General features: G+C 47.9%; 2 non-coding genes across 2 annotated transcripts; both read right to left on the bottom strand.

Annotated features, from left to right (window-relative positions):
* Positions 1-4,485: 4,485 nt before the first annotated feature.
* Positions 4,486-4,556, bottom strand: TRNAP-AGG (transfer RNA proline (anticodon AGG)). The gene has a single exon. It is a non-coding gene; the product is annotated as a tRNA-Pro (tRNA).
* A 10,513-nt stretch (positions 4,557-15,069) lies between these two features.
* TRNAP-UGG (transfer RNA proline (anticodon UGG)) lies at positions 15,070-15,141 on the bottom strand. The gene has a single exon. It is a non-coding gene; the product is annotated as a tRNA-Pro (tRNA).
* Positions 15,142-19,388: the final 4,247 nt, after the last annotated feature.

A 19,388-nucleotide genomic window follows, 5' to 3' on the forward strand; every position in this document is an offset into this window, starting at 1 on the left:
GGAAAACCGCACACGCAACATACGAAGTGAATCAACCACTTCGCGCAGATATCTCCTAATACTTCCTCCTTTCACATCACTGGTCGTTACAACATATTGCGGCAGTGCTTTTCCCAAACGGACTTGACTTACTGTGCGTAGAAAATCATTTCTCTGATCCCGAAAAAAAAGAAAACGCGACACAATTTGTCTGATAAACAAATGCGACAGGCCTAGCCCACCACTTCGAGCTGAACGAAACAAATTGGTTCTGCTTATCCTCTCCCAACTAGAAGCCCATATGAATACGGCAAAAACACGATGCATTTTTTGCACACTTGAACGACACATTGATAACACTTGCATAATATACCACACTTTCGCTGCTAAAAAGAGATTGCACACAGAAGCGCTTCCAAACATTGACAAATCTCGGCCAAGCCAACCCTTTGATTTTTCACTAATTCTATCAGCTTCATCGGACCAGTACTCTGCGGTGTCATTATAGTGCTCGAGCGGCACACCCAAGTACTTAGTTGGCGTTGTTGACCACCGGATGTTTGCAAAGTGAGCTGGTATAATGTCCCAATGACCGCGCCATATACCGATGCTCTTTTGCCAATTGATCTGGGATCCAGATTGTTCACAGTACTTCTTTACAAGACGTACAGCTTCAAGATCGCTATCACGATCCTCGCAGAAGACTGCGATGTCATCAGCGTATGCCAGTACCTTGACTTCAGAAAGCTGTAGCCGAAATCCTCGGACGTTGTCATTGCGTGTCACTGCTAAACAGAAAGGCTCGAGGTACAATGCAAAAAGCAATGGACTTAGTGGACACCCTTGTCTAAGGGAAGATCTTAGTGACAGCTTCTCGCTGAGGGACTTATTAATTATAATCTGTCTCGTGCATTGGTCGTAGGCCATTTTGACGCCATCTAAGATTACTTTCCCTACTTTAACATATTCCAAAACAAGAAGAAGAGCATCTTGGGACACACGGTCGAAGGCTTTAGCCAGGTCGAGTTGCAACAAAGCAACGCGTCTAGCGAAAACGTCGCAACACTCTAGAACGCTTCGCGCTACGTGGCTGTTTGTAGTAATAGTGCGGCCTTTTATGCCGCGAGTTTGATGCGAACCGACAAGATTTGTAATGACTGTTTGAAGACTCTTTGCCAATACCTTCATGAGTATTTTATAATCGGTATTTGTAAGGCTAATTGGCCTGTATGCCCCAACCGATAAAAGCGCCTTGTGGTCATCTGTTTTCGGTATTAAAACCATGTGTGCACTTCTGAAAGAAGGTGGCAGTCGCTTATATTTATGTGCCTCAGAGTATACATGCTCTAACACTTGAGCAAGCCCAGGTACAAATGCCTTATAAAAGGCGGCTCCTAAGCCATCGGGACCCGGTGATTTGCCTGCAGGAAGTCCTTCGATCGCGTGTTCTATTTCTCGGACGCTTATCGGTTCCTCGAGACTGGCTTTTACCTCGTCATCAACGCGCGGCATAACATTCACGAAACTTGCTTCAAACTCAGCTCCCACGAGGATTTTGTCGCCGAACAACTTGCGATAGTGTTCGGTAAAGGCCTGTTCAATTATATTCGAGTCGGAAGTAACCTCATCCCGATAATTAATCTGTCTTATTTCATTTTTCCTTGCGTACCTCTTTTCATCGGCAATGGCGCGTTTGTTCGGAGTTCCGTCAATCCACAGTCCTTCCGTCCGTGCCTGAATAACCACTGCTCTATATTTTTCCGTGTCAATAGCTTCCATCGCGCTTTTAACTGTTTTGATTTCTTGACTAAATTTTCCAGGTTCCGCCCTGTCCATGAAAATCAGAAAATTGAGTTCCTTCTGGAGCTCATTTTCTTTCATTTTTTCATTGTGTTGTCTAACAGTTCCTACTTCAATTGCAACCATTTTCACGCGAACCTTAAAGTTTTCTCATACTTCTGCCCAAGGTACACTCTCATTACTCAACATGTTTTTAATTTCGTGCTTCACATCGTTTATAAATTTGTCATCACTTAGGGGTTTTTCGTTAAATTTCCAAAGTGCCCAATCGAACCGCGGCTTCTTTGGCTTGGCACCGAGTGCAAACCACACTATACTGTGATCGCTAAAGGACACCGGCTTCACGACATAGTTATCGCATAGAGGAACAAGATCGAACGAAATGTAAGCTCTGTCAAAGTCGTGCTTGGCTATCTCGTTGATATTGTGTAAATTGCAGCTGCAAAGTACTGGCCAAAAGGCGACCAACGTCTTCTAGGTGGTAATCATTTACTAAGGTGTTCAATATCACTGCACTCTTGTCCTGCGGGAATTTACGTTAAGCACGATCTTCTGCATGGCACACACAATTAAAGTCACCAAGAAAGATGATGTACTTGTCACAACGAAGGTACTCTTCTAGATTCGAGAAAAAACGACATCTTTCATTGATATAATTTGGCGCATACACACATATAATCCTCCATTGTAATCTACTAAAAGAAAATCAAGAACAATAAAACGCCCACTTTCGCTCACAGTAACCATATCTTCATTTATACCAATACCCCTTCGAACCTAGACAGCGCATCCACCAGACGTGCCGACAGTGTGACATATGCATATGTTATAATATGTTCTGAAAGCTGTTACCATTTTGTTTGTTTGCTCCTCGCTTTTTGAACTTTCGTCTCTTGTATAGCTATAATATCGAGTTCATTTTCAACGCATACTCGGCTGAGCTGGTACTGCCTCCGTCTTGAAGCGAGGCTGCGTACATTAATAGTAGCAACTCGTATTCCCCTCTTCAAATCCATTGTTAATAAGCGGGAAAGGTAGGCATAAAAGAAAAACGTATATAATCACACGTAGCACTTCTAGGTCTACTTATAGTTTCGTCTACAAGTGCTAACGGACAGAGCAGCTGTTTCGCGACACATTGAAGTGCAGTCCATAAAATACCTTGCTTGAGCAGCAGCTGACCTCCCCGACCCTTCGGTAGCGTTGGGCTCTCGCAAGCTCGCGTCTGAGTGCCTTTGCAGGCACAAGTCCCTACGGCTACTTTGGCGTCGGCGCCGCCGGTCTTTTGTCCGGCGGGATATTCGGCGTCGGCCGTAATGACGGCCGGCGCGTTACCACCGACTTTGGCGGCGGTTCCTCGCTGTTCGGTTTGCCAGTTTTCCCGCCGTCGCTTGTTGATTCTTAGTGTGTTCGCTTCCCGACCGCCAAAATAGCATTGGTAACGTCCATCGCTTCGTTGTCAGCTGATGCCATAGTCGAAACGGCAGGCGTTTCTTTGGCCGCGATGTCTTGCTTATGAACGTCGACGGCCGAGCCCTTGCTCACAGGTCGCGTAGGCGTTCCTGGCACACCCACCGCTCCGGCAGTCGTTTGCCCCTGCGGTTTCGGTGGTTGTGTCGCTGTGACCTTCGCCTCGTTGGCGCTCCAGGCAGAGGCTTCCTCGGCATCCACTTCGTCCATAAGAAGTTCAGCGCTTTCATCTGCAGCCGTCGGCCCCGTCACGTTTGCGTATGTCCTCACGCACTGCGACTCGTCATGGCCATGACGATGACAACGTGCGCAGCGAGGGACGCGGCAGTCGCGCCGGATGTGCCCTGTGTTGCGGCAACGAAGGCAGAGCGGTGCTCTTCCAGGAATCACCACGAGAGCTTCCTCACCGGCTATCCGTAACAGATGAGGCACGTCGTCCGCCTCCAAGCCCTTCCTCGGCATCAGGGTGACCAGGCGCGTTGAAGAACCTTTATCCTGAAGGCCATGCACCCACCACCGCTCTCTTGCCACATCCGTGACTCGGCCGTAAGGCGCCAGGGCTTCACGAATGTCCTCGTCCGGCACGTTGTATAACATCCAGTGCAGCTTGAGTTGCATTGCTTGATTTCCAGGGTGGACGACGATGCATGGTCTATCCTTCACCTCCAAGTCCTTTGCCCGCAGCAGTTCTTTCACTCCGTCACTACTTTTGAAAGTCACGGCCCACACATGACTCATTCGATACGCCCCTAGGGCGACAACGTCAGACAGCAACTTCATGCTCGACAGCATGTCACGGAAGTTTTCCGCCCGGTATGGCCTTGCATGCATATCAGCATGCAAAAATAAAGTATTCGTAACAAGTCGCCCTGTTGGTAGTTGAGGCAGTAGCACCTGATAATCAGGATCCTCGTTAACAAAAAACCTAGAACCGCGGCCCTGCTGGGCCGCTGATTCCGCTCCGACGGAGCTCATGACAGCCACGTTCGTGCACTACAGTGGCCGGAAGTGGATTCCCCCTAGACCAACGAGCCGACGTATTTTCCCGCTTGCGGCACGTTTACACTATCGTAACATCTTGGCTCTCTGCAAAAACGAAGACATATGGTAATCTCTGATCACTTCCGTGCTGAGAAGAGAATAGGAACGTACCGAAAAAAAGAATGGATAGTGTTCTCCGGGTTTATTTAAACATTTCTTTATATGCCGGCTGACATCAAAAAGAGCAATAATAACGGGTTCGTCCGGGATTTGAACCCGGGACCTCTCGCACCCTAAGCGAGAATCATACCCCTAGACCAACGAGCTTTTCTTTTATTTATTGCCGGTCTTGGACACAGTATACGACAAAAGCGCACAAAATATATAATGCGCCAGAAGGCACAACTGACCTAACGGCCACTGAGGCCTGGCGTTATCTTTAAAATTCGCGGAGCTCTACCAAAGGCTGCAGCCTTGACAGCCACTCAGGAACATCTGTTTGCACTTTCAAAGTCTCCAGGAATCTGTGTAAGCCTTCGCGAAAATACATACGTGTTGGTCGCGCGTCCGGATCACAATATTAGCCAACCATTCGGGAGCGCCATATACTGTGGAGACCCATCAGCATAATCTGGTCAAAGGGGACGCCATCCCCATTATCGGTTGGCAGATACCGGATCCCGCGAGAGTCTAGCGGTAATTCTTTTTTAATGGTTCTTTGGAGCACGTCCCAGAAAAATACCCCTTGCCAGCAATGAAGAAATACGTGGTCTATTGTCTCAAGCTGCTTGCATATAAGGCAGTGGGAACCCCACGGTAGAAATAAACCCCTTTCCTCTAGAAAGGACTTAAAAGTTAAAATTCCAGTGTGTAACTTGAAAATGAGAGATTTGGCTCCCGGCGACACCTGCATTTTTTTAACTCTTTTTAGAACATTGCAACCTGGGCCTCCAGAGTGTATGATCCTGTACAACGGCACTGGAAACAGCGCGTCAGAAACATCCCTATACAATGTTTTCCTTTTCATCATCATCATCATCAGCCTAGTTACGCCCACTGCAGGGCAAAGGCCTCTCCCATACTTCTCCAACTACCCCGGTCATGTACTAATTGTGGCCATGTTGTCCCTGCAAACGTCTTAATGTCATCCGCCCACCTAACGTTCTGCCGCCCCCTGCTACGCTTCCCTTCCCTTGGAATCCAGTCCGTAACCCTTAATGACCATCGGTTATCTTCCCTCCTCATTACATGTCCGGCCCATGCCCATTTCTTTTTCTTGATTTCAACTAAAATGTCATTTACCCGCGTTTGTTGTCTCACCCAATCTGCTCTTTTCTTATCCCTTAACGTTACACCCATCATTCTTCTTTCCATAGCTCGTTGCGTCGTCCTCAATTTCAGCAGAACCCTTTTCGTAAGCCTCCAGGTTTCTGCCCCATATGTGAGTACTGGTAACACACAGCTGTTATACACTTTCTTTTTGAGGGATAGTGGCAACCTGCTGTTCATGATTTGAGAATGCCTGCCAAACGCACACCAGCCCATTCTTATTCTGGTTATTTCAGTCTCATGATCCGGATCCGTGGTCACTACCTGCCCTAAGTAGATGTATTCCCTTACCACTTCCAGTGCCTCGCCACCTATCGTAAACTGCTGTTCTCTTCCGAGACTGTTAAACATTACTTTAGTTTTCTGCAGTTTAATTTTCAGACACACCCTTCTGCTTTGCCTCTCCAGGTCAGTGAGCATGCATTGCAATTGGTCTCCTGAGTTACTAAGCAATAATAATAATAATAATATTTGGGGTTTTACAAGCCAAAACCACTTTCTGATTATGAGGTACGCCGTAGTGGAGGACTCCAGAAATTTTGACCACCTGGGGTTCTTTAACGTGCACCTAAATCTAAGCACACGGGTGTTTTCGCATTTCGCCCCCATCGAAATGCGGCCGCCGTGCCCGGGATAGTTACTAAGCAAGGCAATATCATCAGCGAATCGCAAGTTGCTAAGGTATTCTCCATCAACTTTTATCCCCAATTCTTCCCACTCCAGGTCTCTGAATACCTCCTGTAAACATGTGAATAGCATTGGAGAGATCGTATCTCCCTGTCTGACGCCTTTCTTTATTGGGATTTTGTTCCTTTCTTTGTGGAGGACTACGGTGGCTGTGGAGCCGCTATAGATATCTTCCAGTATTTTTACATATGGCTCGTCTACACCCTGATTCCGTAATGCCTCCATGACTGCTGAGGTTTCGACTGAATCAAACGCTTTCTCGTAATCAATGAAAGCTATATATAAGGGTTGGTTATATTCTGCACATTTCTCTATCACTTGATTGATAGTGTGAATATGGTCTATTGTTGAGTAGCCTTTACGGAATCCTGCATGGTCCTTTGGTTGACAGAAGTCTAAGGTGTTCCTGATTATATTTGCGATTACCTTAGTAAATACTTTGAAGGCAACGGACAGTAAGCTGATCGGTCTATAATTTTTCAAGTCTTTGGCGTTCCCTTTCTTAAGCATTAGGATTATGTTGGCGTTCTTCCAAGATTCCGGTACGCTCGAGGTTATGAGGCATTGCGTATACAGGGTGGCCAGTTTCTCTAGAACAATCTGACCACCATCCTTCAACAAATCTGCTGTTACCTGATCCTCCCCAGCTGCCTTCCCTCTTTGCATAGCTCCTAAGGCTTTCTTTACTTCTTCTGGCGTTACCTATGGGATTTCTAATTCCTCTAGGCTATTCTCTCTTCCACTATCGTCGTGGGTGCCACTGGTACTGTATAAATCTCTATAGAACTCCTCAGCCACTTGAACTATCTCATCCATATTAGTAACGATATTGCCGGCTTTGTCTCTTAACGCACACGTCTGATTCTTGCCTATTCCTAGTTTCTTCTTCACTGTTCTTAGGCTTCCTCCGTTCCTGAGAGCCTGTTCAATTCTATCCGTATTATAGTTCCTGATGTCCGCAGTCTTACGCTTGTTGATTAGCTTAGAAAGTTCTGCCAGTTCTATTCTAGCTGTAGGGTTAGAGGCTTTCATACATTGGCGTTTCTTGATCAGCTCTTTCGTCTCCTGCGATAGCTTACTGGTTTCCTGTCTAACGGCGTTACCACCGACTTCTATTGCGCACTCCTTAATGATGCCCATGAGATTGTCGTTCATTGCTTCAACACTAAGGTCCTCTTCCTGAGTTAAAGCCGAATACCTGTTCTGTAGCTTGATCCGGAATTCCTCTAGTTTCCCTCTTACCGCTAACTCATTGATTGGCTTCTTGTGTACCATTTTCTTCCGTTCCCTCCTCAAGTCTAGGCTAATTCGAGTTCTTACCATCCTATGGTCACTGCAGCGTACCTTGCCGAGCACGTCTACATCTTGTATGATGCCAGGGTTCGCGCAGAATATGAAGTCGATTTCATTTCTAGTCTCACCATTCGGGCTCCTCCACGTCCACTTTCGGCTAACCCGCTTGCGGAAAAAGGTATTCATTATCCGCATATTATTCTGTTCTGCAAACTCTACTAATAACTCTCCTCTCCTATTCCTAGAGCCTATGCCATATTCTCCCACTGACTTGTCTCCAGCCTGCTTCTTGCCTACCCTGGCATTGAAGTCGCCCATCAGTATAGTGTATTTTGTTTTGACTTTACCCATCGCCGATTCCACGTCTTCATAAAAGCTTTCGACTTCCTGGTCATCATGACTGCATGTTGGGGCATAGACTTGTACCACCTTCAATTTGTACCTCTTATTAATTTTCACAACAAGACCTGCCACCCTCTCGTTAATGCTATAGAATTCCTGTATGTTACCAGCTATATTCTTATTAATCAGGAATCCGACTCCTAGTTCTCTTCTATCCGCTAAGCCCCGGTAGCACAGTACGTGCCCGCTTTTTAGCACTGTATATGCTTCTTTTGTCCTCCTAACCTCACTGAGCCCTATTATATCCCATTTACTACCCTCCAATTCCTCCAATAACACTGCTAGACTCGCCTCACTAGATAACGTTCTAACGTTAAACGTTGCCAGGTTCAGATTCCAATGGCGGCCTGTCCGGAGCCAGGTATTCTTAGCACCCTCTGCAGCGTCACAGATCTGACCGCCGCCGTGGTCAGTTGCTTCGCGGCTGCTGGGGACTGAGGGCCGGGGTTTGATTGTTGTATTCATATAGGAGGTTGTGGTCAAGTACTGCACCAGGGTGGCCAATCCTGCTCTGGTGAGAGAGTGCGTTACCGGTTCTGGTCACCGGGATCAGGCCGCACTCCAGGCCTGTTTGTGCAATTTTCTCAACACACGTTTTTTTTTTATTTTCCGGTGGAGAATTGCGCGGCACCGGGATTTGAACCATGGTCCTCTTGCACGGGAGGCGGATACTCTACCTCCCCCGCAGGAGTTAAAAAATTAAATTATGGGGTTTTACGTGACAAAACCACTTTCTGATTATGAGGCACGCCGTAGTGTAGGACTCCGGAAATTTTGACCACCTGGGGTTCTTTAACGTGCACCTAATTCTAAGTACACGGGTGTTTTCGCATTTCGCCCCCATCGGAATGCGGCCGCCGTGGCCGGGATTCGATCCCGCGACCTCGTGCTCAGCAGTCTAACACCATAGCCACTGAGCAACCACGGCGGGTCCCGCAGGAGTTGTGCGCCTCATTTCACCTACAATGGTGCCCTATTTGATCAGTCAAGGTGGACCAATCTGAGCTCGGTTATACCGCACGGATGGCACTCGGCCTGAGAACCTGGTATTTATGACCTGCACATGTGTGGCCATATATAATTGACCATATATATATTTTTTTTGAAGGAGGGTTCCCGTACAGTGATAAAATAAAGAAAAAGAAAAAAGAAAAAAAGAAAGAAATTTCTGGGAAAAAAAAGGAACATAAGAGGTGATTTGAACTCGTGACCCATGGATGTTGCCCGGAAAGATAGCTCAGTCGGTTGGTTCGTCAGGCCCGAGGTTACTTTCAAGTGCCGTAACTCCTGCTCCGAGCCTCATACTTACTTGGAAAGGGACTGATGTTGTCCGCGATGGTGGATCGATGGTGGAGTGGTTGGAAGGTATATTTTCTTGGAGAAATGGCCGCCCGAGGAGAAGAGCGAACTTGAGCGGCTTTAGAGACTAGGAAAACTGCCTTAAAATATTTAGACTTGAGGGAAAGCTTCGTTAACAAACTATAACATGGCAATCAGCACTCGAATACGACCAGAGAAATTATTGAGACGTGGAAAACTCCCTTGAAATAAATATGGTTTGCGAGACAAAAAGGCGTGTAAGTATTGAACCTCTTAAAAGATGAGGGGAAATATGCGCTCACCGACAGGCCACCGTCCGCACGAGACCACCACCAGGCACCTTACTGAGACGTGGAGGGCTTTGCGGCCGGAAACAAAGCCCCCCATTTCCGTCGGCCAAGAGCAGAAAACGTGTTTTTCCGATCGCTCAAGGTTGCGCGTACATAGTGTAACTCTAGCGTCTAGGAAAAGCTTAAACAGGTGCGACGGCGGCACGCATAGCGTGGGAAGCTAGCCGCCGGAATAACTATCTCAGGGACTGCTGCTGACGAGAGCGAAATACCTTCGTGTAATTATAATAACCCTAATAGGACTATTGTCGAAAAAAAAAGGAACCGGCCCAGAGGGCTATACTACGAGAGCTATGACTGATAATTTTCTATATATATATATATATATATATATATATATATATATATATATATCATCTATGGGAGCGCATGCGCGCGCTGTTGCTTTGTCCCTGCGTGTAGTAGTTAAGAGAGCCAGTTTAAGGGCGGAGAAGAAGGAAGGAAAGGAAAGTCTCTGAAGCAAAATTGCAGCGCCGTGGTTTTGAAGCGCACCCGGGGTAGAGAAACGGAAGGCGATATAAGCGTGCGTGGTCATGATACGCACACGACAAACCGCCTTAAAATATTTAGACATGAGGGAAAGCTTCGTTAACAAACGATAGCACAGCAATCAGCACTCGAATATAATTATAACCCTAATAATAACTGTAAATATTCATCTCATCTATGGGATCTAATGCGCGCGCTGTTGCTTTGTCTCTGCGTGCAGTAGTTAAGAGAGCCAATTTAAAGGCGGAGAAGGAAGGAAAGGAAAGCAAAATTGCAGCGCCGTGGTTTTAAAGCGCACCCGTGGTAGAGAAACGGAAGGCGATATAAGCGTGCGTGGCCATGATACGCACAGGACAAACTGCCTTAAAATATTTAGACTTGAGGGAAAGCTTCGTTAACAAACTATAACACGGCAATCAGCACTCGAATACGACGAGAGAAGTTATTGAGACGTGGAAAATTCCCTTCAAATAAATATGGTTTGCGAGACAAATGCGTGTAAGTATTGAACCTCTTAAAAAATGAGGGGAAATATGCGCTCACCGAGAGGTCACCGTCCGCATGAGACCACCACCAGGCACCTTACTGAGACGCTACTCAAATACTGCATCGAAAAACGTACACTTAGAAATGTGACACTTTGAACAATTTCTCTAAAGAAACCACAAACACTCCTTGAAATACATTGCGTTGTAACAACGTACTCAGGCAAAACTTCCCCGAGTCTTTGTTGACACACAGTGCGCAGGAATGGGTCTCTAACATCACGGAAAAATAAAAACCTGTTTACAATCTGTCGCACAAACAAATGTCCCAGTCCTAAATCACCGGCCTTCACCTACCGAAACAAGTTCGTGCGGCTGCATCTCTCCTATGTGGACGCCCAAACAAAGACAGCAAATACACGGTGCAGCTTCTGCACGTTTACTCGGGAACAATGTAGCACTTGCATTGCATACCACAACTTACTAATAAAAAAATATTGCACACCGTAGCTCTTGCGAACACTGATAGATGAGCGCTTGTCCATTTGTCCGCTTTTTCTCGCGTCTCTTGCAGCTGCCCTCGCCAGTACGGATCAGTGTCTCTATAACATTGCAGCGGCACCCCCAACTACTTCGGAGGCGTTGTCACCCAAGCCACGTTGGCAAAAGTTTCTGGGGTTGAAGGCCATTCTCCGTGCCAAAATCCCAGGCACTTATCCCAATTCACCCGACTTCCGGTTAGCTCACTGAAGCCCTACACCCTTTCAACTGTTTTGCTAACACTTTCCTTGTCCCTGCAAAGCACTGCAACATCGTCTGCATACGCAAGCAATTTCACTTCGGTTGCTTGTAGTCTAAATCCATGAATTTCATCGCTTTGCATTACCTTCAGACACAGTGCCTCAATATTTATATCAAACAACAGAGGGCTGAGGGGGCAAATTTGGCGCACCGAACGTCGTACGTTTATGGGGGCCCCCAGCAACTTATTAACAAGTAGCCTCGCAGTGCAGTTACGGTACGCCAAGCTCACTCCCTCCGGGATGACCGAACCTATATTGATGTAGTCCAGGATGCAAAACAAAATACAATGTGGCACACAATCAAATGCCTTTTCCAAATCTAATTGTAGTAGTGCGACACGTGCATATGTGGCGTCACAGCATTCAAGTACACACCTCGCCTTGTGAATGTTGTAAACGATGGAACGGCCTTTGATCCCACACGTTTGATGAGGGCCAACTATTTCGCCTATAACACTGTGTAATCCGCTGGCAAGAACCTTCATGTAGATTTTGTAGTTACGTTTGTCAGAGCGATAGGTCTTTATGACGATACCTGCTTAAGTTTATCTACTTTGTCGGTTTTCGGAATAAGTACAGTATGTGACGTTCCAAACGACACAGGTAAAACATTTATTTCATATGCCTCATTGAATACCGTAGTCAGCAATGGAGCTAGTTGTTGCTTGAAAGTTTTGTAGAACGCTGCACCCAAGCCATCAGGCCCAGGCGATTTACCAGGGTTTAAATTATCTATTGCACGCTCTACTTCCTGCTCGCTAATGGCCGTGTCCAGTCTTGCTTTTTGTTCCTCGTCTAGTCGTGGCATAGCCCGCAGATACGATTCTTTAAACCGGTCCAGGTCGACATAACGCAAATCGAACAATGCCTGGTAATACTCAAAGAAAGCTTGCCCGATTTCTCTATTATCTGTTGCGGTGCGACCCGCCCATTGTACCTCAGTGACATGGTTCCTTCTTGCGTGCGCTTTTTCCATCCCTAGCGCCCGTTTTGTGGGCGTCTCCGCCACGGCAAGATGTTCAGCTCTCGCGCGCACAAGCGCTCCACGATAGCGTTCTTCTTCATTAATTTATAGTTTTTGTTTTATTTTCCTAACGTCGTCCATGTATAATCCCGGTGCCTTGCACTCCAGAGCTAATAATTTTTCTAGCATAGACTTTAACTGCGTTTCATTTAGTTTTTCTTGGTACCGTATGCAGCTTGTCCTTTCAATTCCTTTTATTTTGATCTGTTGCTTGCACAGTTCCCATTCCTGGCCCAATTCATGTGTTCCCCCTCCAGTGACTTTACTAATTTCTTCATCCGCTCCCTTAGCGAATTCTTGATCATTGAGCAGTTTGTTGTTTAACTTCCAAAGATCCCACTGAAAACAGCTCCTTCGCTTTTTTGCACCTATGAAACATTGAACCATGCAGTGTTCCGAGAAGGGCGCGGGCACTACGTCATAGCCATGACACTTTGGGACCAAACATGCAGACCCGTAAATACTGTCGAGTCGGGCGTGGCTGGTACCTTGGAAATGAGTGTACTTAACTGGGCACCTGCTCACCAGGCATTCTCCCACGTCCTCTAAAGCAAATTCATCAATTAATCGAATAAGAACGACAGTACTACTATCCCTGAAAGTACGCGCACTAGTTTTGTCATCGGCGCTCAGAACACAATTGAAGTCACCCAACAGAATGAGCTGCCTTTCCGTGCAGGTGTTGCTTAATGAATTCAAGAAAGACAGTCCTCTCGTCAACTGCGGTGGGTGCATGTATACAGACAGCGCGCCATTCAGTAGCACAAAAAACGAAATCACAGACAACTCCTCGTCCTGAAGGAAGTGAAACATGCGACTGAATAACTAGACCAGGCAGTTTTTCGACAAACATGACACACCCGGCAGAAGTACCAACTGCGTGACTGACAACGGCGTGAAACCTAGACGTGAAACGCTTCACCATGCTCTCAGTCTCTTCTTCCCCTTCGACCTTTGTTTCTTGTAGACCAAGCATATCGATATCTTGGTCAATTAGAAGGCGCAGCACATGACTCTGCTTTTTCTTTGTGGCTAAGCCTCGTACATTTAGACTGGCAACTTTAAGCGTGAGTACGGAAGCCATTTTGCTGCGGTGATAAGAGGCCGAGAGCATGGTGCTTACCTTTCGCGTCCAGCACGTCGCTAGACGCTTTTGTTGGTGCCTGGGTCACTTGTTTGGCCAGGTAGGCCTAGCTGCAAGGCCTGCTTTTCGGCGACTTTCGTTCCGACCTTACATTGGGCTTTGTTTTGAAGAGTGGTCGCCTCCCTTGTGTCGTTTTCGTCGGTGGCTCCTCGCTGCTAGCGGCCGCCGCCTGGTCCTTTTCGTTGCCGCGTTCGGTGTGCGTGCGTTAATTTTCGCTGTGCCGGTGACACTCAACGCTCGGCCCCCGCTCAGGTCGAGGGGCTCCTGGCTGTTCCCTGGTTCAGACACGTCCGGCTCTGGTGCTCCCTCGGCACCAGTCGCCCTCCCGTCTTCTTTTCCTTCTCAGCGTATCGTTGCCGTTTCTTTGCTTTCTTTGGTTATCGTTTCTTTTCCTTCTCACTCAGTCACCGAAGACTTTGCAGTCACGGCAGGCTTCTCGCATTCCCCGGCTCCTTTTGCATCTGCTTCGGCTTCGTCAACGTCCATGATGTGGTCCGCCGAATCTACCGCCGACGCAGTTCCTGTAGCAACTGCGTACGTCCGTACGCACTCCTCCTCACCGTGGCCGAAACGTCTACATTTCGAACACCTTGGTATCTTGCATTCTCGGCGTACGCGGCCCTTGCCGCGACAGCGCAAGCACTGCATCGGCCGTCCACGTACGACCACGAGGGCCAGCTCTCCTGCAACTCTTATCTGATGCGGCAGGTCCTCGATCTCCATACCAGGCTTCTTCTTTAGGAGCACGGTTCTCGTGGTTAAACCCTTTTCGTGGACGCCTTGAACACGCCAGCGCTCACCGGTCACTTCAGTGACCTTCCCAAACGCCGCAAGCGCCGTCCGAATGTCGTCGTCGGCCACGCCATGAAGCATCCAGTGGAGTCGAAGCTTCACCTGTTGGTCCTCTGGGTCCAGGACAAGGCACCGGCGCCCCTTGACGTTCAGCTCCTTGAAGGCGAGAAGCCGCTTCGTTGCTTCCGCGCTGCCTAAAGTCATCGCCCAGACGTGGTTGATTTGGCACGCCCCCAAAGCCACCACGTCAGGGAGCGTACCGGTCTTGGTCAGCGCGTCTCGGAAATCTTCGACTCTAAACGGTCGCACTCGTGGGTCTCCGTGCAAAAAAAACCGTGTTCAAAACAACACGTCCGGTGGGCAGAGTTGGCAAAATAATCTGATACTCGCTATCTCGAACTTCTTCAGGCCTGTTTCCGCGGCCACCGAAGGCCGCAATCGCCGCTCCGCTGGACCTCATGATTCGCCGTCCGTCACGCTCGGTGGCCGGAAGTAGAATGATACCCCTAGACCAACGAGCCGACGTATTTTCCCGCTTGCGGCACGTTTACACTATCGCAACATCTTGGCTCTCTGCAAAAACGAAGACATGGTCATCTTTGATCACTTCCGTGCTGAGAAGAGAATAGGAACGTACTGTGAAAAAGTATGGATAGTGTTCTCCGGGTTTATTTAAACATTGCTTTGTATGCCGGCTGACATTAAAAAGAGCAATAATAACGGGCTCGACCGGGATTTGAACCCGGGACCTCTCGCACCCAAAGCGAGAATCATACCCCTAGACCAACGAGCCTTTTTTTTTTCTTTATTGCCAGTCCTCGACATATCACAACTCAAATTCCTAAATGATATAAACAAAGACCAAAAAAGCAAAAAGGAATGAATGCACAAACGGAACACAGAAGAGTAATATTTACATTCGTTGCCGTCCGCTACTGTGGCACGACGTTGTCGGATTAAAATTCCTTTAGTGCTGTCAGGGGTCCAACCCTCGACAGCCACTCAGGAACAGGCTGTTGCAACTTCTGCACTTCGACATAGGGTTGCATGCATTCACAAAAGTATAGACGCGCCGGTCGGGCATCCGGGTCACAATGGTAAGCCGCCATTCTTGCGCGCCATAAACAGTGGAGGCCCGTAAGCATGATCAGGTCGTACGGGAAACCTTCGTCGTCATATACTGGCAGAAACCTGATTCCGTGGGGATCTATAGGTAGCTCCTTTTTTAGAGTCCTTTATAACACGTCCCAGAAAAAGACTCCTTCCCAACAGTGGATGAAGACATGATCTAGGCTTTGTTTTTTTACATATAAGGCAGTGGGTTCCCCATGGCATGTAGAACCCACGTTGTTCAAGAAAGGTTTTAACAGGTAGAGTACCGGTGTGTAATTTAAAGAAGAACGATTTAGTGGATGGTTGAACTGGCATCTTCTTCACCCTTTTCAATACATCTAGGCCTGGGCCTCCACTGTACGGGGCTCTGTACATGGGTACCAGCAAAACACTGTCACATAAATCACGATATAACTTTTTCCGTTTTACACTCCACAAATATGCACTAGAAAAACGAACACGCAAAAAGGAAACACTCTGAATTATTTCCCTAAAGAAACCACGAACTGGTCCTGGCATTCTTTCGGTGCCTACAGCGAATTCGGGAAGTGATCTTGACAACCTCATTTGGATAACGGTGCGTAGAAATCGGTCATTTGTGTCTCAAAAAAAGAACCTGTTTACTAGTTGACGCAAGAAGAGGTGCGCCAACCCCAGACCACCATCCTTCACGCGCCGGAAGAGATTATCTCGGCTACATCGCTCCCAGCTCGATGCCCACACGAAAACAGCGAACACGCGGTGCAGTTTCTGCACATTAATCCGAGAGCACTGTAGGACCTGCATTACGTACCAGATCTTGGTTACGAGAAACATGTTGCACGCTGTTGCTTTCGCGAACATTGGCAGGTGGCCGGCGTTCCATCGGTCGGCTTTTTCTTTTATTTCTTTTGTCCGCTCGTTCCAGTACTCGCTACTGTCCTTGTAGGCATCAAGGGGTGCGCCAAGGTACTTAACTGGCGTCGTGACCCAGGTGACGTTCGAAAAGTGGTCTGGTGTGGACGCCCATCCCCCGTGCCAAAACCCCAAACATTTCTGCCAGTTCACGAAGCTATTAGTGGCATTACCAAACTGTCTGACGATACTCACAGCGTTCAATACACTTTGCGTGTCTTTACAACATACAGCCACATCGTCAGCATATGCCAATAACTTCACCTCTGCTGCTTGGAGGCAAAATCCCTTAATGTATTCATTTTCAATGATGGCCTGACATAGCGTTTCTATGTAAACACAAAACAGGAGCGGGCTGACTGGACAACCCTGGCGAACGGAGCGCTTCACGTTAATGGGGGGCCCCCTGCATTTGATTAATTATAAGTCTCGTATAGCATCTCCGGTACGCCATGGTCACCCCCTCAGTGATTATGTGGCCAAAATTAACATGTTCAAGGATGGTGAGCAATATCTCGTGAGAAACACAATCAAACGCTTTCTCCAAGTCAAGCTGGAGGATCGCAACTGCATCACACATGGCATCACAACACTCCAGCACACACTTCAACTTATGAATGTTAGTGAAGATGGTTCTTCCGCGAATGCCACTCGTCTGGTGTGGGCCGACTACTTCCTTAATGACTGACTGCATACGCCGTGCCAGCCCCTTCATCAGTATTTTGTAGTCGCAGTTAGTAAGCGCTATGGGTCTATAGGAGGAAAGTTGCTTGAGCTTCTCGGTCTCTTCTGTTTTAGGTATTAGTATTGTATGGGACTGGCCGAAGGATGGTGGAAATATTTTCATTTCGTATGCTTCATTGAAAACTGCGGTCAAGATAGGAGCTAGGTGGCTTTTGAACGATTTGTACCAAGCGGCGCAAAGACCGTCTGGACCTGGTGACTTGCCAGGGTTCAGGTCTTCGATGGCCTTTATCGCTTCCTGTTCAGTTATCCGTCCTTCCAACGTTTCTTTAACGTCACTCGACAGCTGTGGCATTCGCTGCAAAAATAAGTGCTTGAAACTTTGCATGTTGACGGGCCTGAATGCGAAAAGCTTTTGGAAATGTTCAAAGAAGGCACGCCCTATATTCTTCATATCAGTTACTAACACCCCGTTATATTCGATGGCCTCAATCTGTTTGCGTCTGGAGTGCTTTTTTTCTAATCCCAGTGCTCTTTTCGAAGGCATTTCCCCGCAGGCTAGTCTTTCTGCACGAGCGCGCCTCGATAACGCTCTTCATGGAAAACCTCGAGCTTTTTCTTAATAGCACGCATATCTTCATGATAAGCGCCGGGTTGCATGCATTCGACCATCACAAATTTTTCCAGTAATGTTTTTAAATCCCTTTCCCTTGCCTTCTCTTCATATCGTAGTATGCTACTTCTTTCAATTGCCTTGATTTTAATAGTTTGTTTCAACAGCTCCCATTCCTCGCCCAACTTCATAGAACTGTCTTTTCCAAAAAAATTCAGAGCATTCACTACCGTTTCGTTAAAAGTATCATCCTGTAGAAGCTCAGCATTCATTTTTCACAGTTCCCACATGAATTCTTTTCGTTCTTTTTTGCGGCCCACCCTGCATTTTACCAGGCCGTGGTCAGAAAAGGATACGGCAGTAACTGCATAGCACTGGCATTTTTCTACTAAATGATATGATAGATAGATACGCTCTAATCGTGCATGACTTATTCCCTGGAAGTGGGTGTACCTCACTTCTCGGTCAGCCCCGAAACACTGAGCGATATCCTCTAATTCAAATTCGTGTATGATCTGCGCCATGATATCGCTGCTTTTGTCGTAAATTATGCGTCGCGTAGACCTATCTTCGATGTTCAATACACAATTGAAGTCCCCAACACAGGCTATCATTTTGTGCACAGAGAAGTGGTGCTTCAAGTTCAAAAAGAAATTTACCCCTTCTTGCACCGTATTAGGCGCATAAATGCACAACACGCGCCATTGGACATCGCAATAGCTGAAATCACAAACGACAAGTCGACCGGAAGAGCACGAGAAGTAACCGTCTATAACCAGGCCTGGAAGCTTCCTCACGAACAAGACACACCCCGCCGAAGTCCCTAAGGCGTGGCTCACTACCGTATAGTAGTTGTACGTGAACCTTTGCACCATGCTCCCGGTCTCCTCCTCGCCGTCTACCTTGGTTTCTTGCACTGCTAAAACGTCGAGGTCGTGGTCCACTAGCAGTCTATACACCTGACTCTGTTTCCTTTTGGCGGCCAGACCTCGAACGTTTAGCGTGCCGAGGCTAAGCGACGGGTTGGTAGCCATTACTGATTTAAACGTGAGGGGAGAAGGCCCGGAGCATGGTGCTCACCTTAACGTCTAGCTGACCGCTAGACGCCTCCGTAGCTATCCGGTGGCCGTCGTCCGAGTTCCTCTTTTGTCGGCTTAGGGGTGAGCCTGCGGTCAGCCTCCAGGTTAGGCTTAGGCTTGAGGGTGGAGCGCCTGCCGGGTAGCGTCTTAGCGGGCGGCGCCTCGGAGTCACCGCTGGCCTTTCCGTCGACTTTCTCCTCCTGCTGCAGGGACCTCTTCACCGGTGCCGAGACGCTTTCGACGCGGGCGCTAGCAGGGGTCACGTTGTCGTTTTCCGCTGCCTCCGTAGTATCAGTAGCCGGCTGGCGGCTCTCATTTTCTTTCTGGGCCACCCTGACGCTGATTAGTGCGTTTTCTGGCTCGTCGGGAGGAGGGACATTATTCGGTCCTCCTTTAGTCGGCGTCGTCGTCCCGCTCGCTTCTGCCACCGCATTGCCGCTTCCAGCTCCCTTGGCCGCTTCCTCGGCCTCGGTCACGTCCATCATGTGGTCTGATGTCAACGGCTCGCTCTCCGCCGACCCCGCGGCTACTGCGTATGAACGTACACAGTCCGTGTCGTTGTGTCCGAAAAGCCTGCACCGGGAGCAACGGGGAACCTTACATTCTCGACGAACGTGACCAGAGCCCCAGCAGCGCAGGCACTGCATGGGGCGACCT

The sequence above is a fragment of the Dermacentor variabilis genome, chromosome 1 (genome assembly GCF_050947875.1).
Source record: "Dermacentor variabilis isolate Ectoservices chromosome 1, ASM5094787v1, whole genome shotgun sequence".
Taxonomy (NCBI): Eukaryota; Metazoa; Arthropoda; class Arachnida; order Ixodida; family Ixodidae; genus Dermacentor; species Dermacentor variabilis.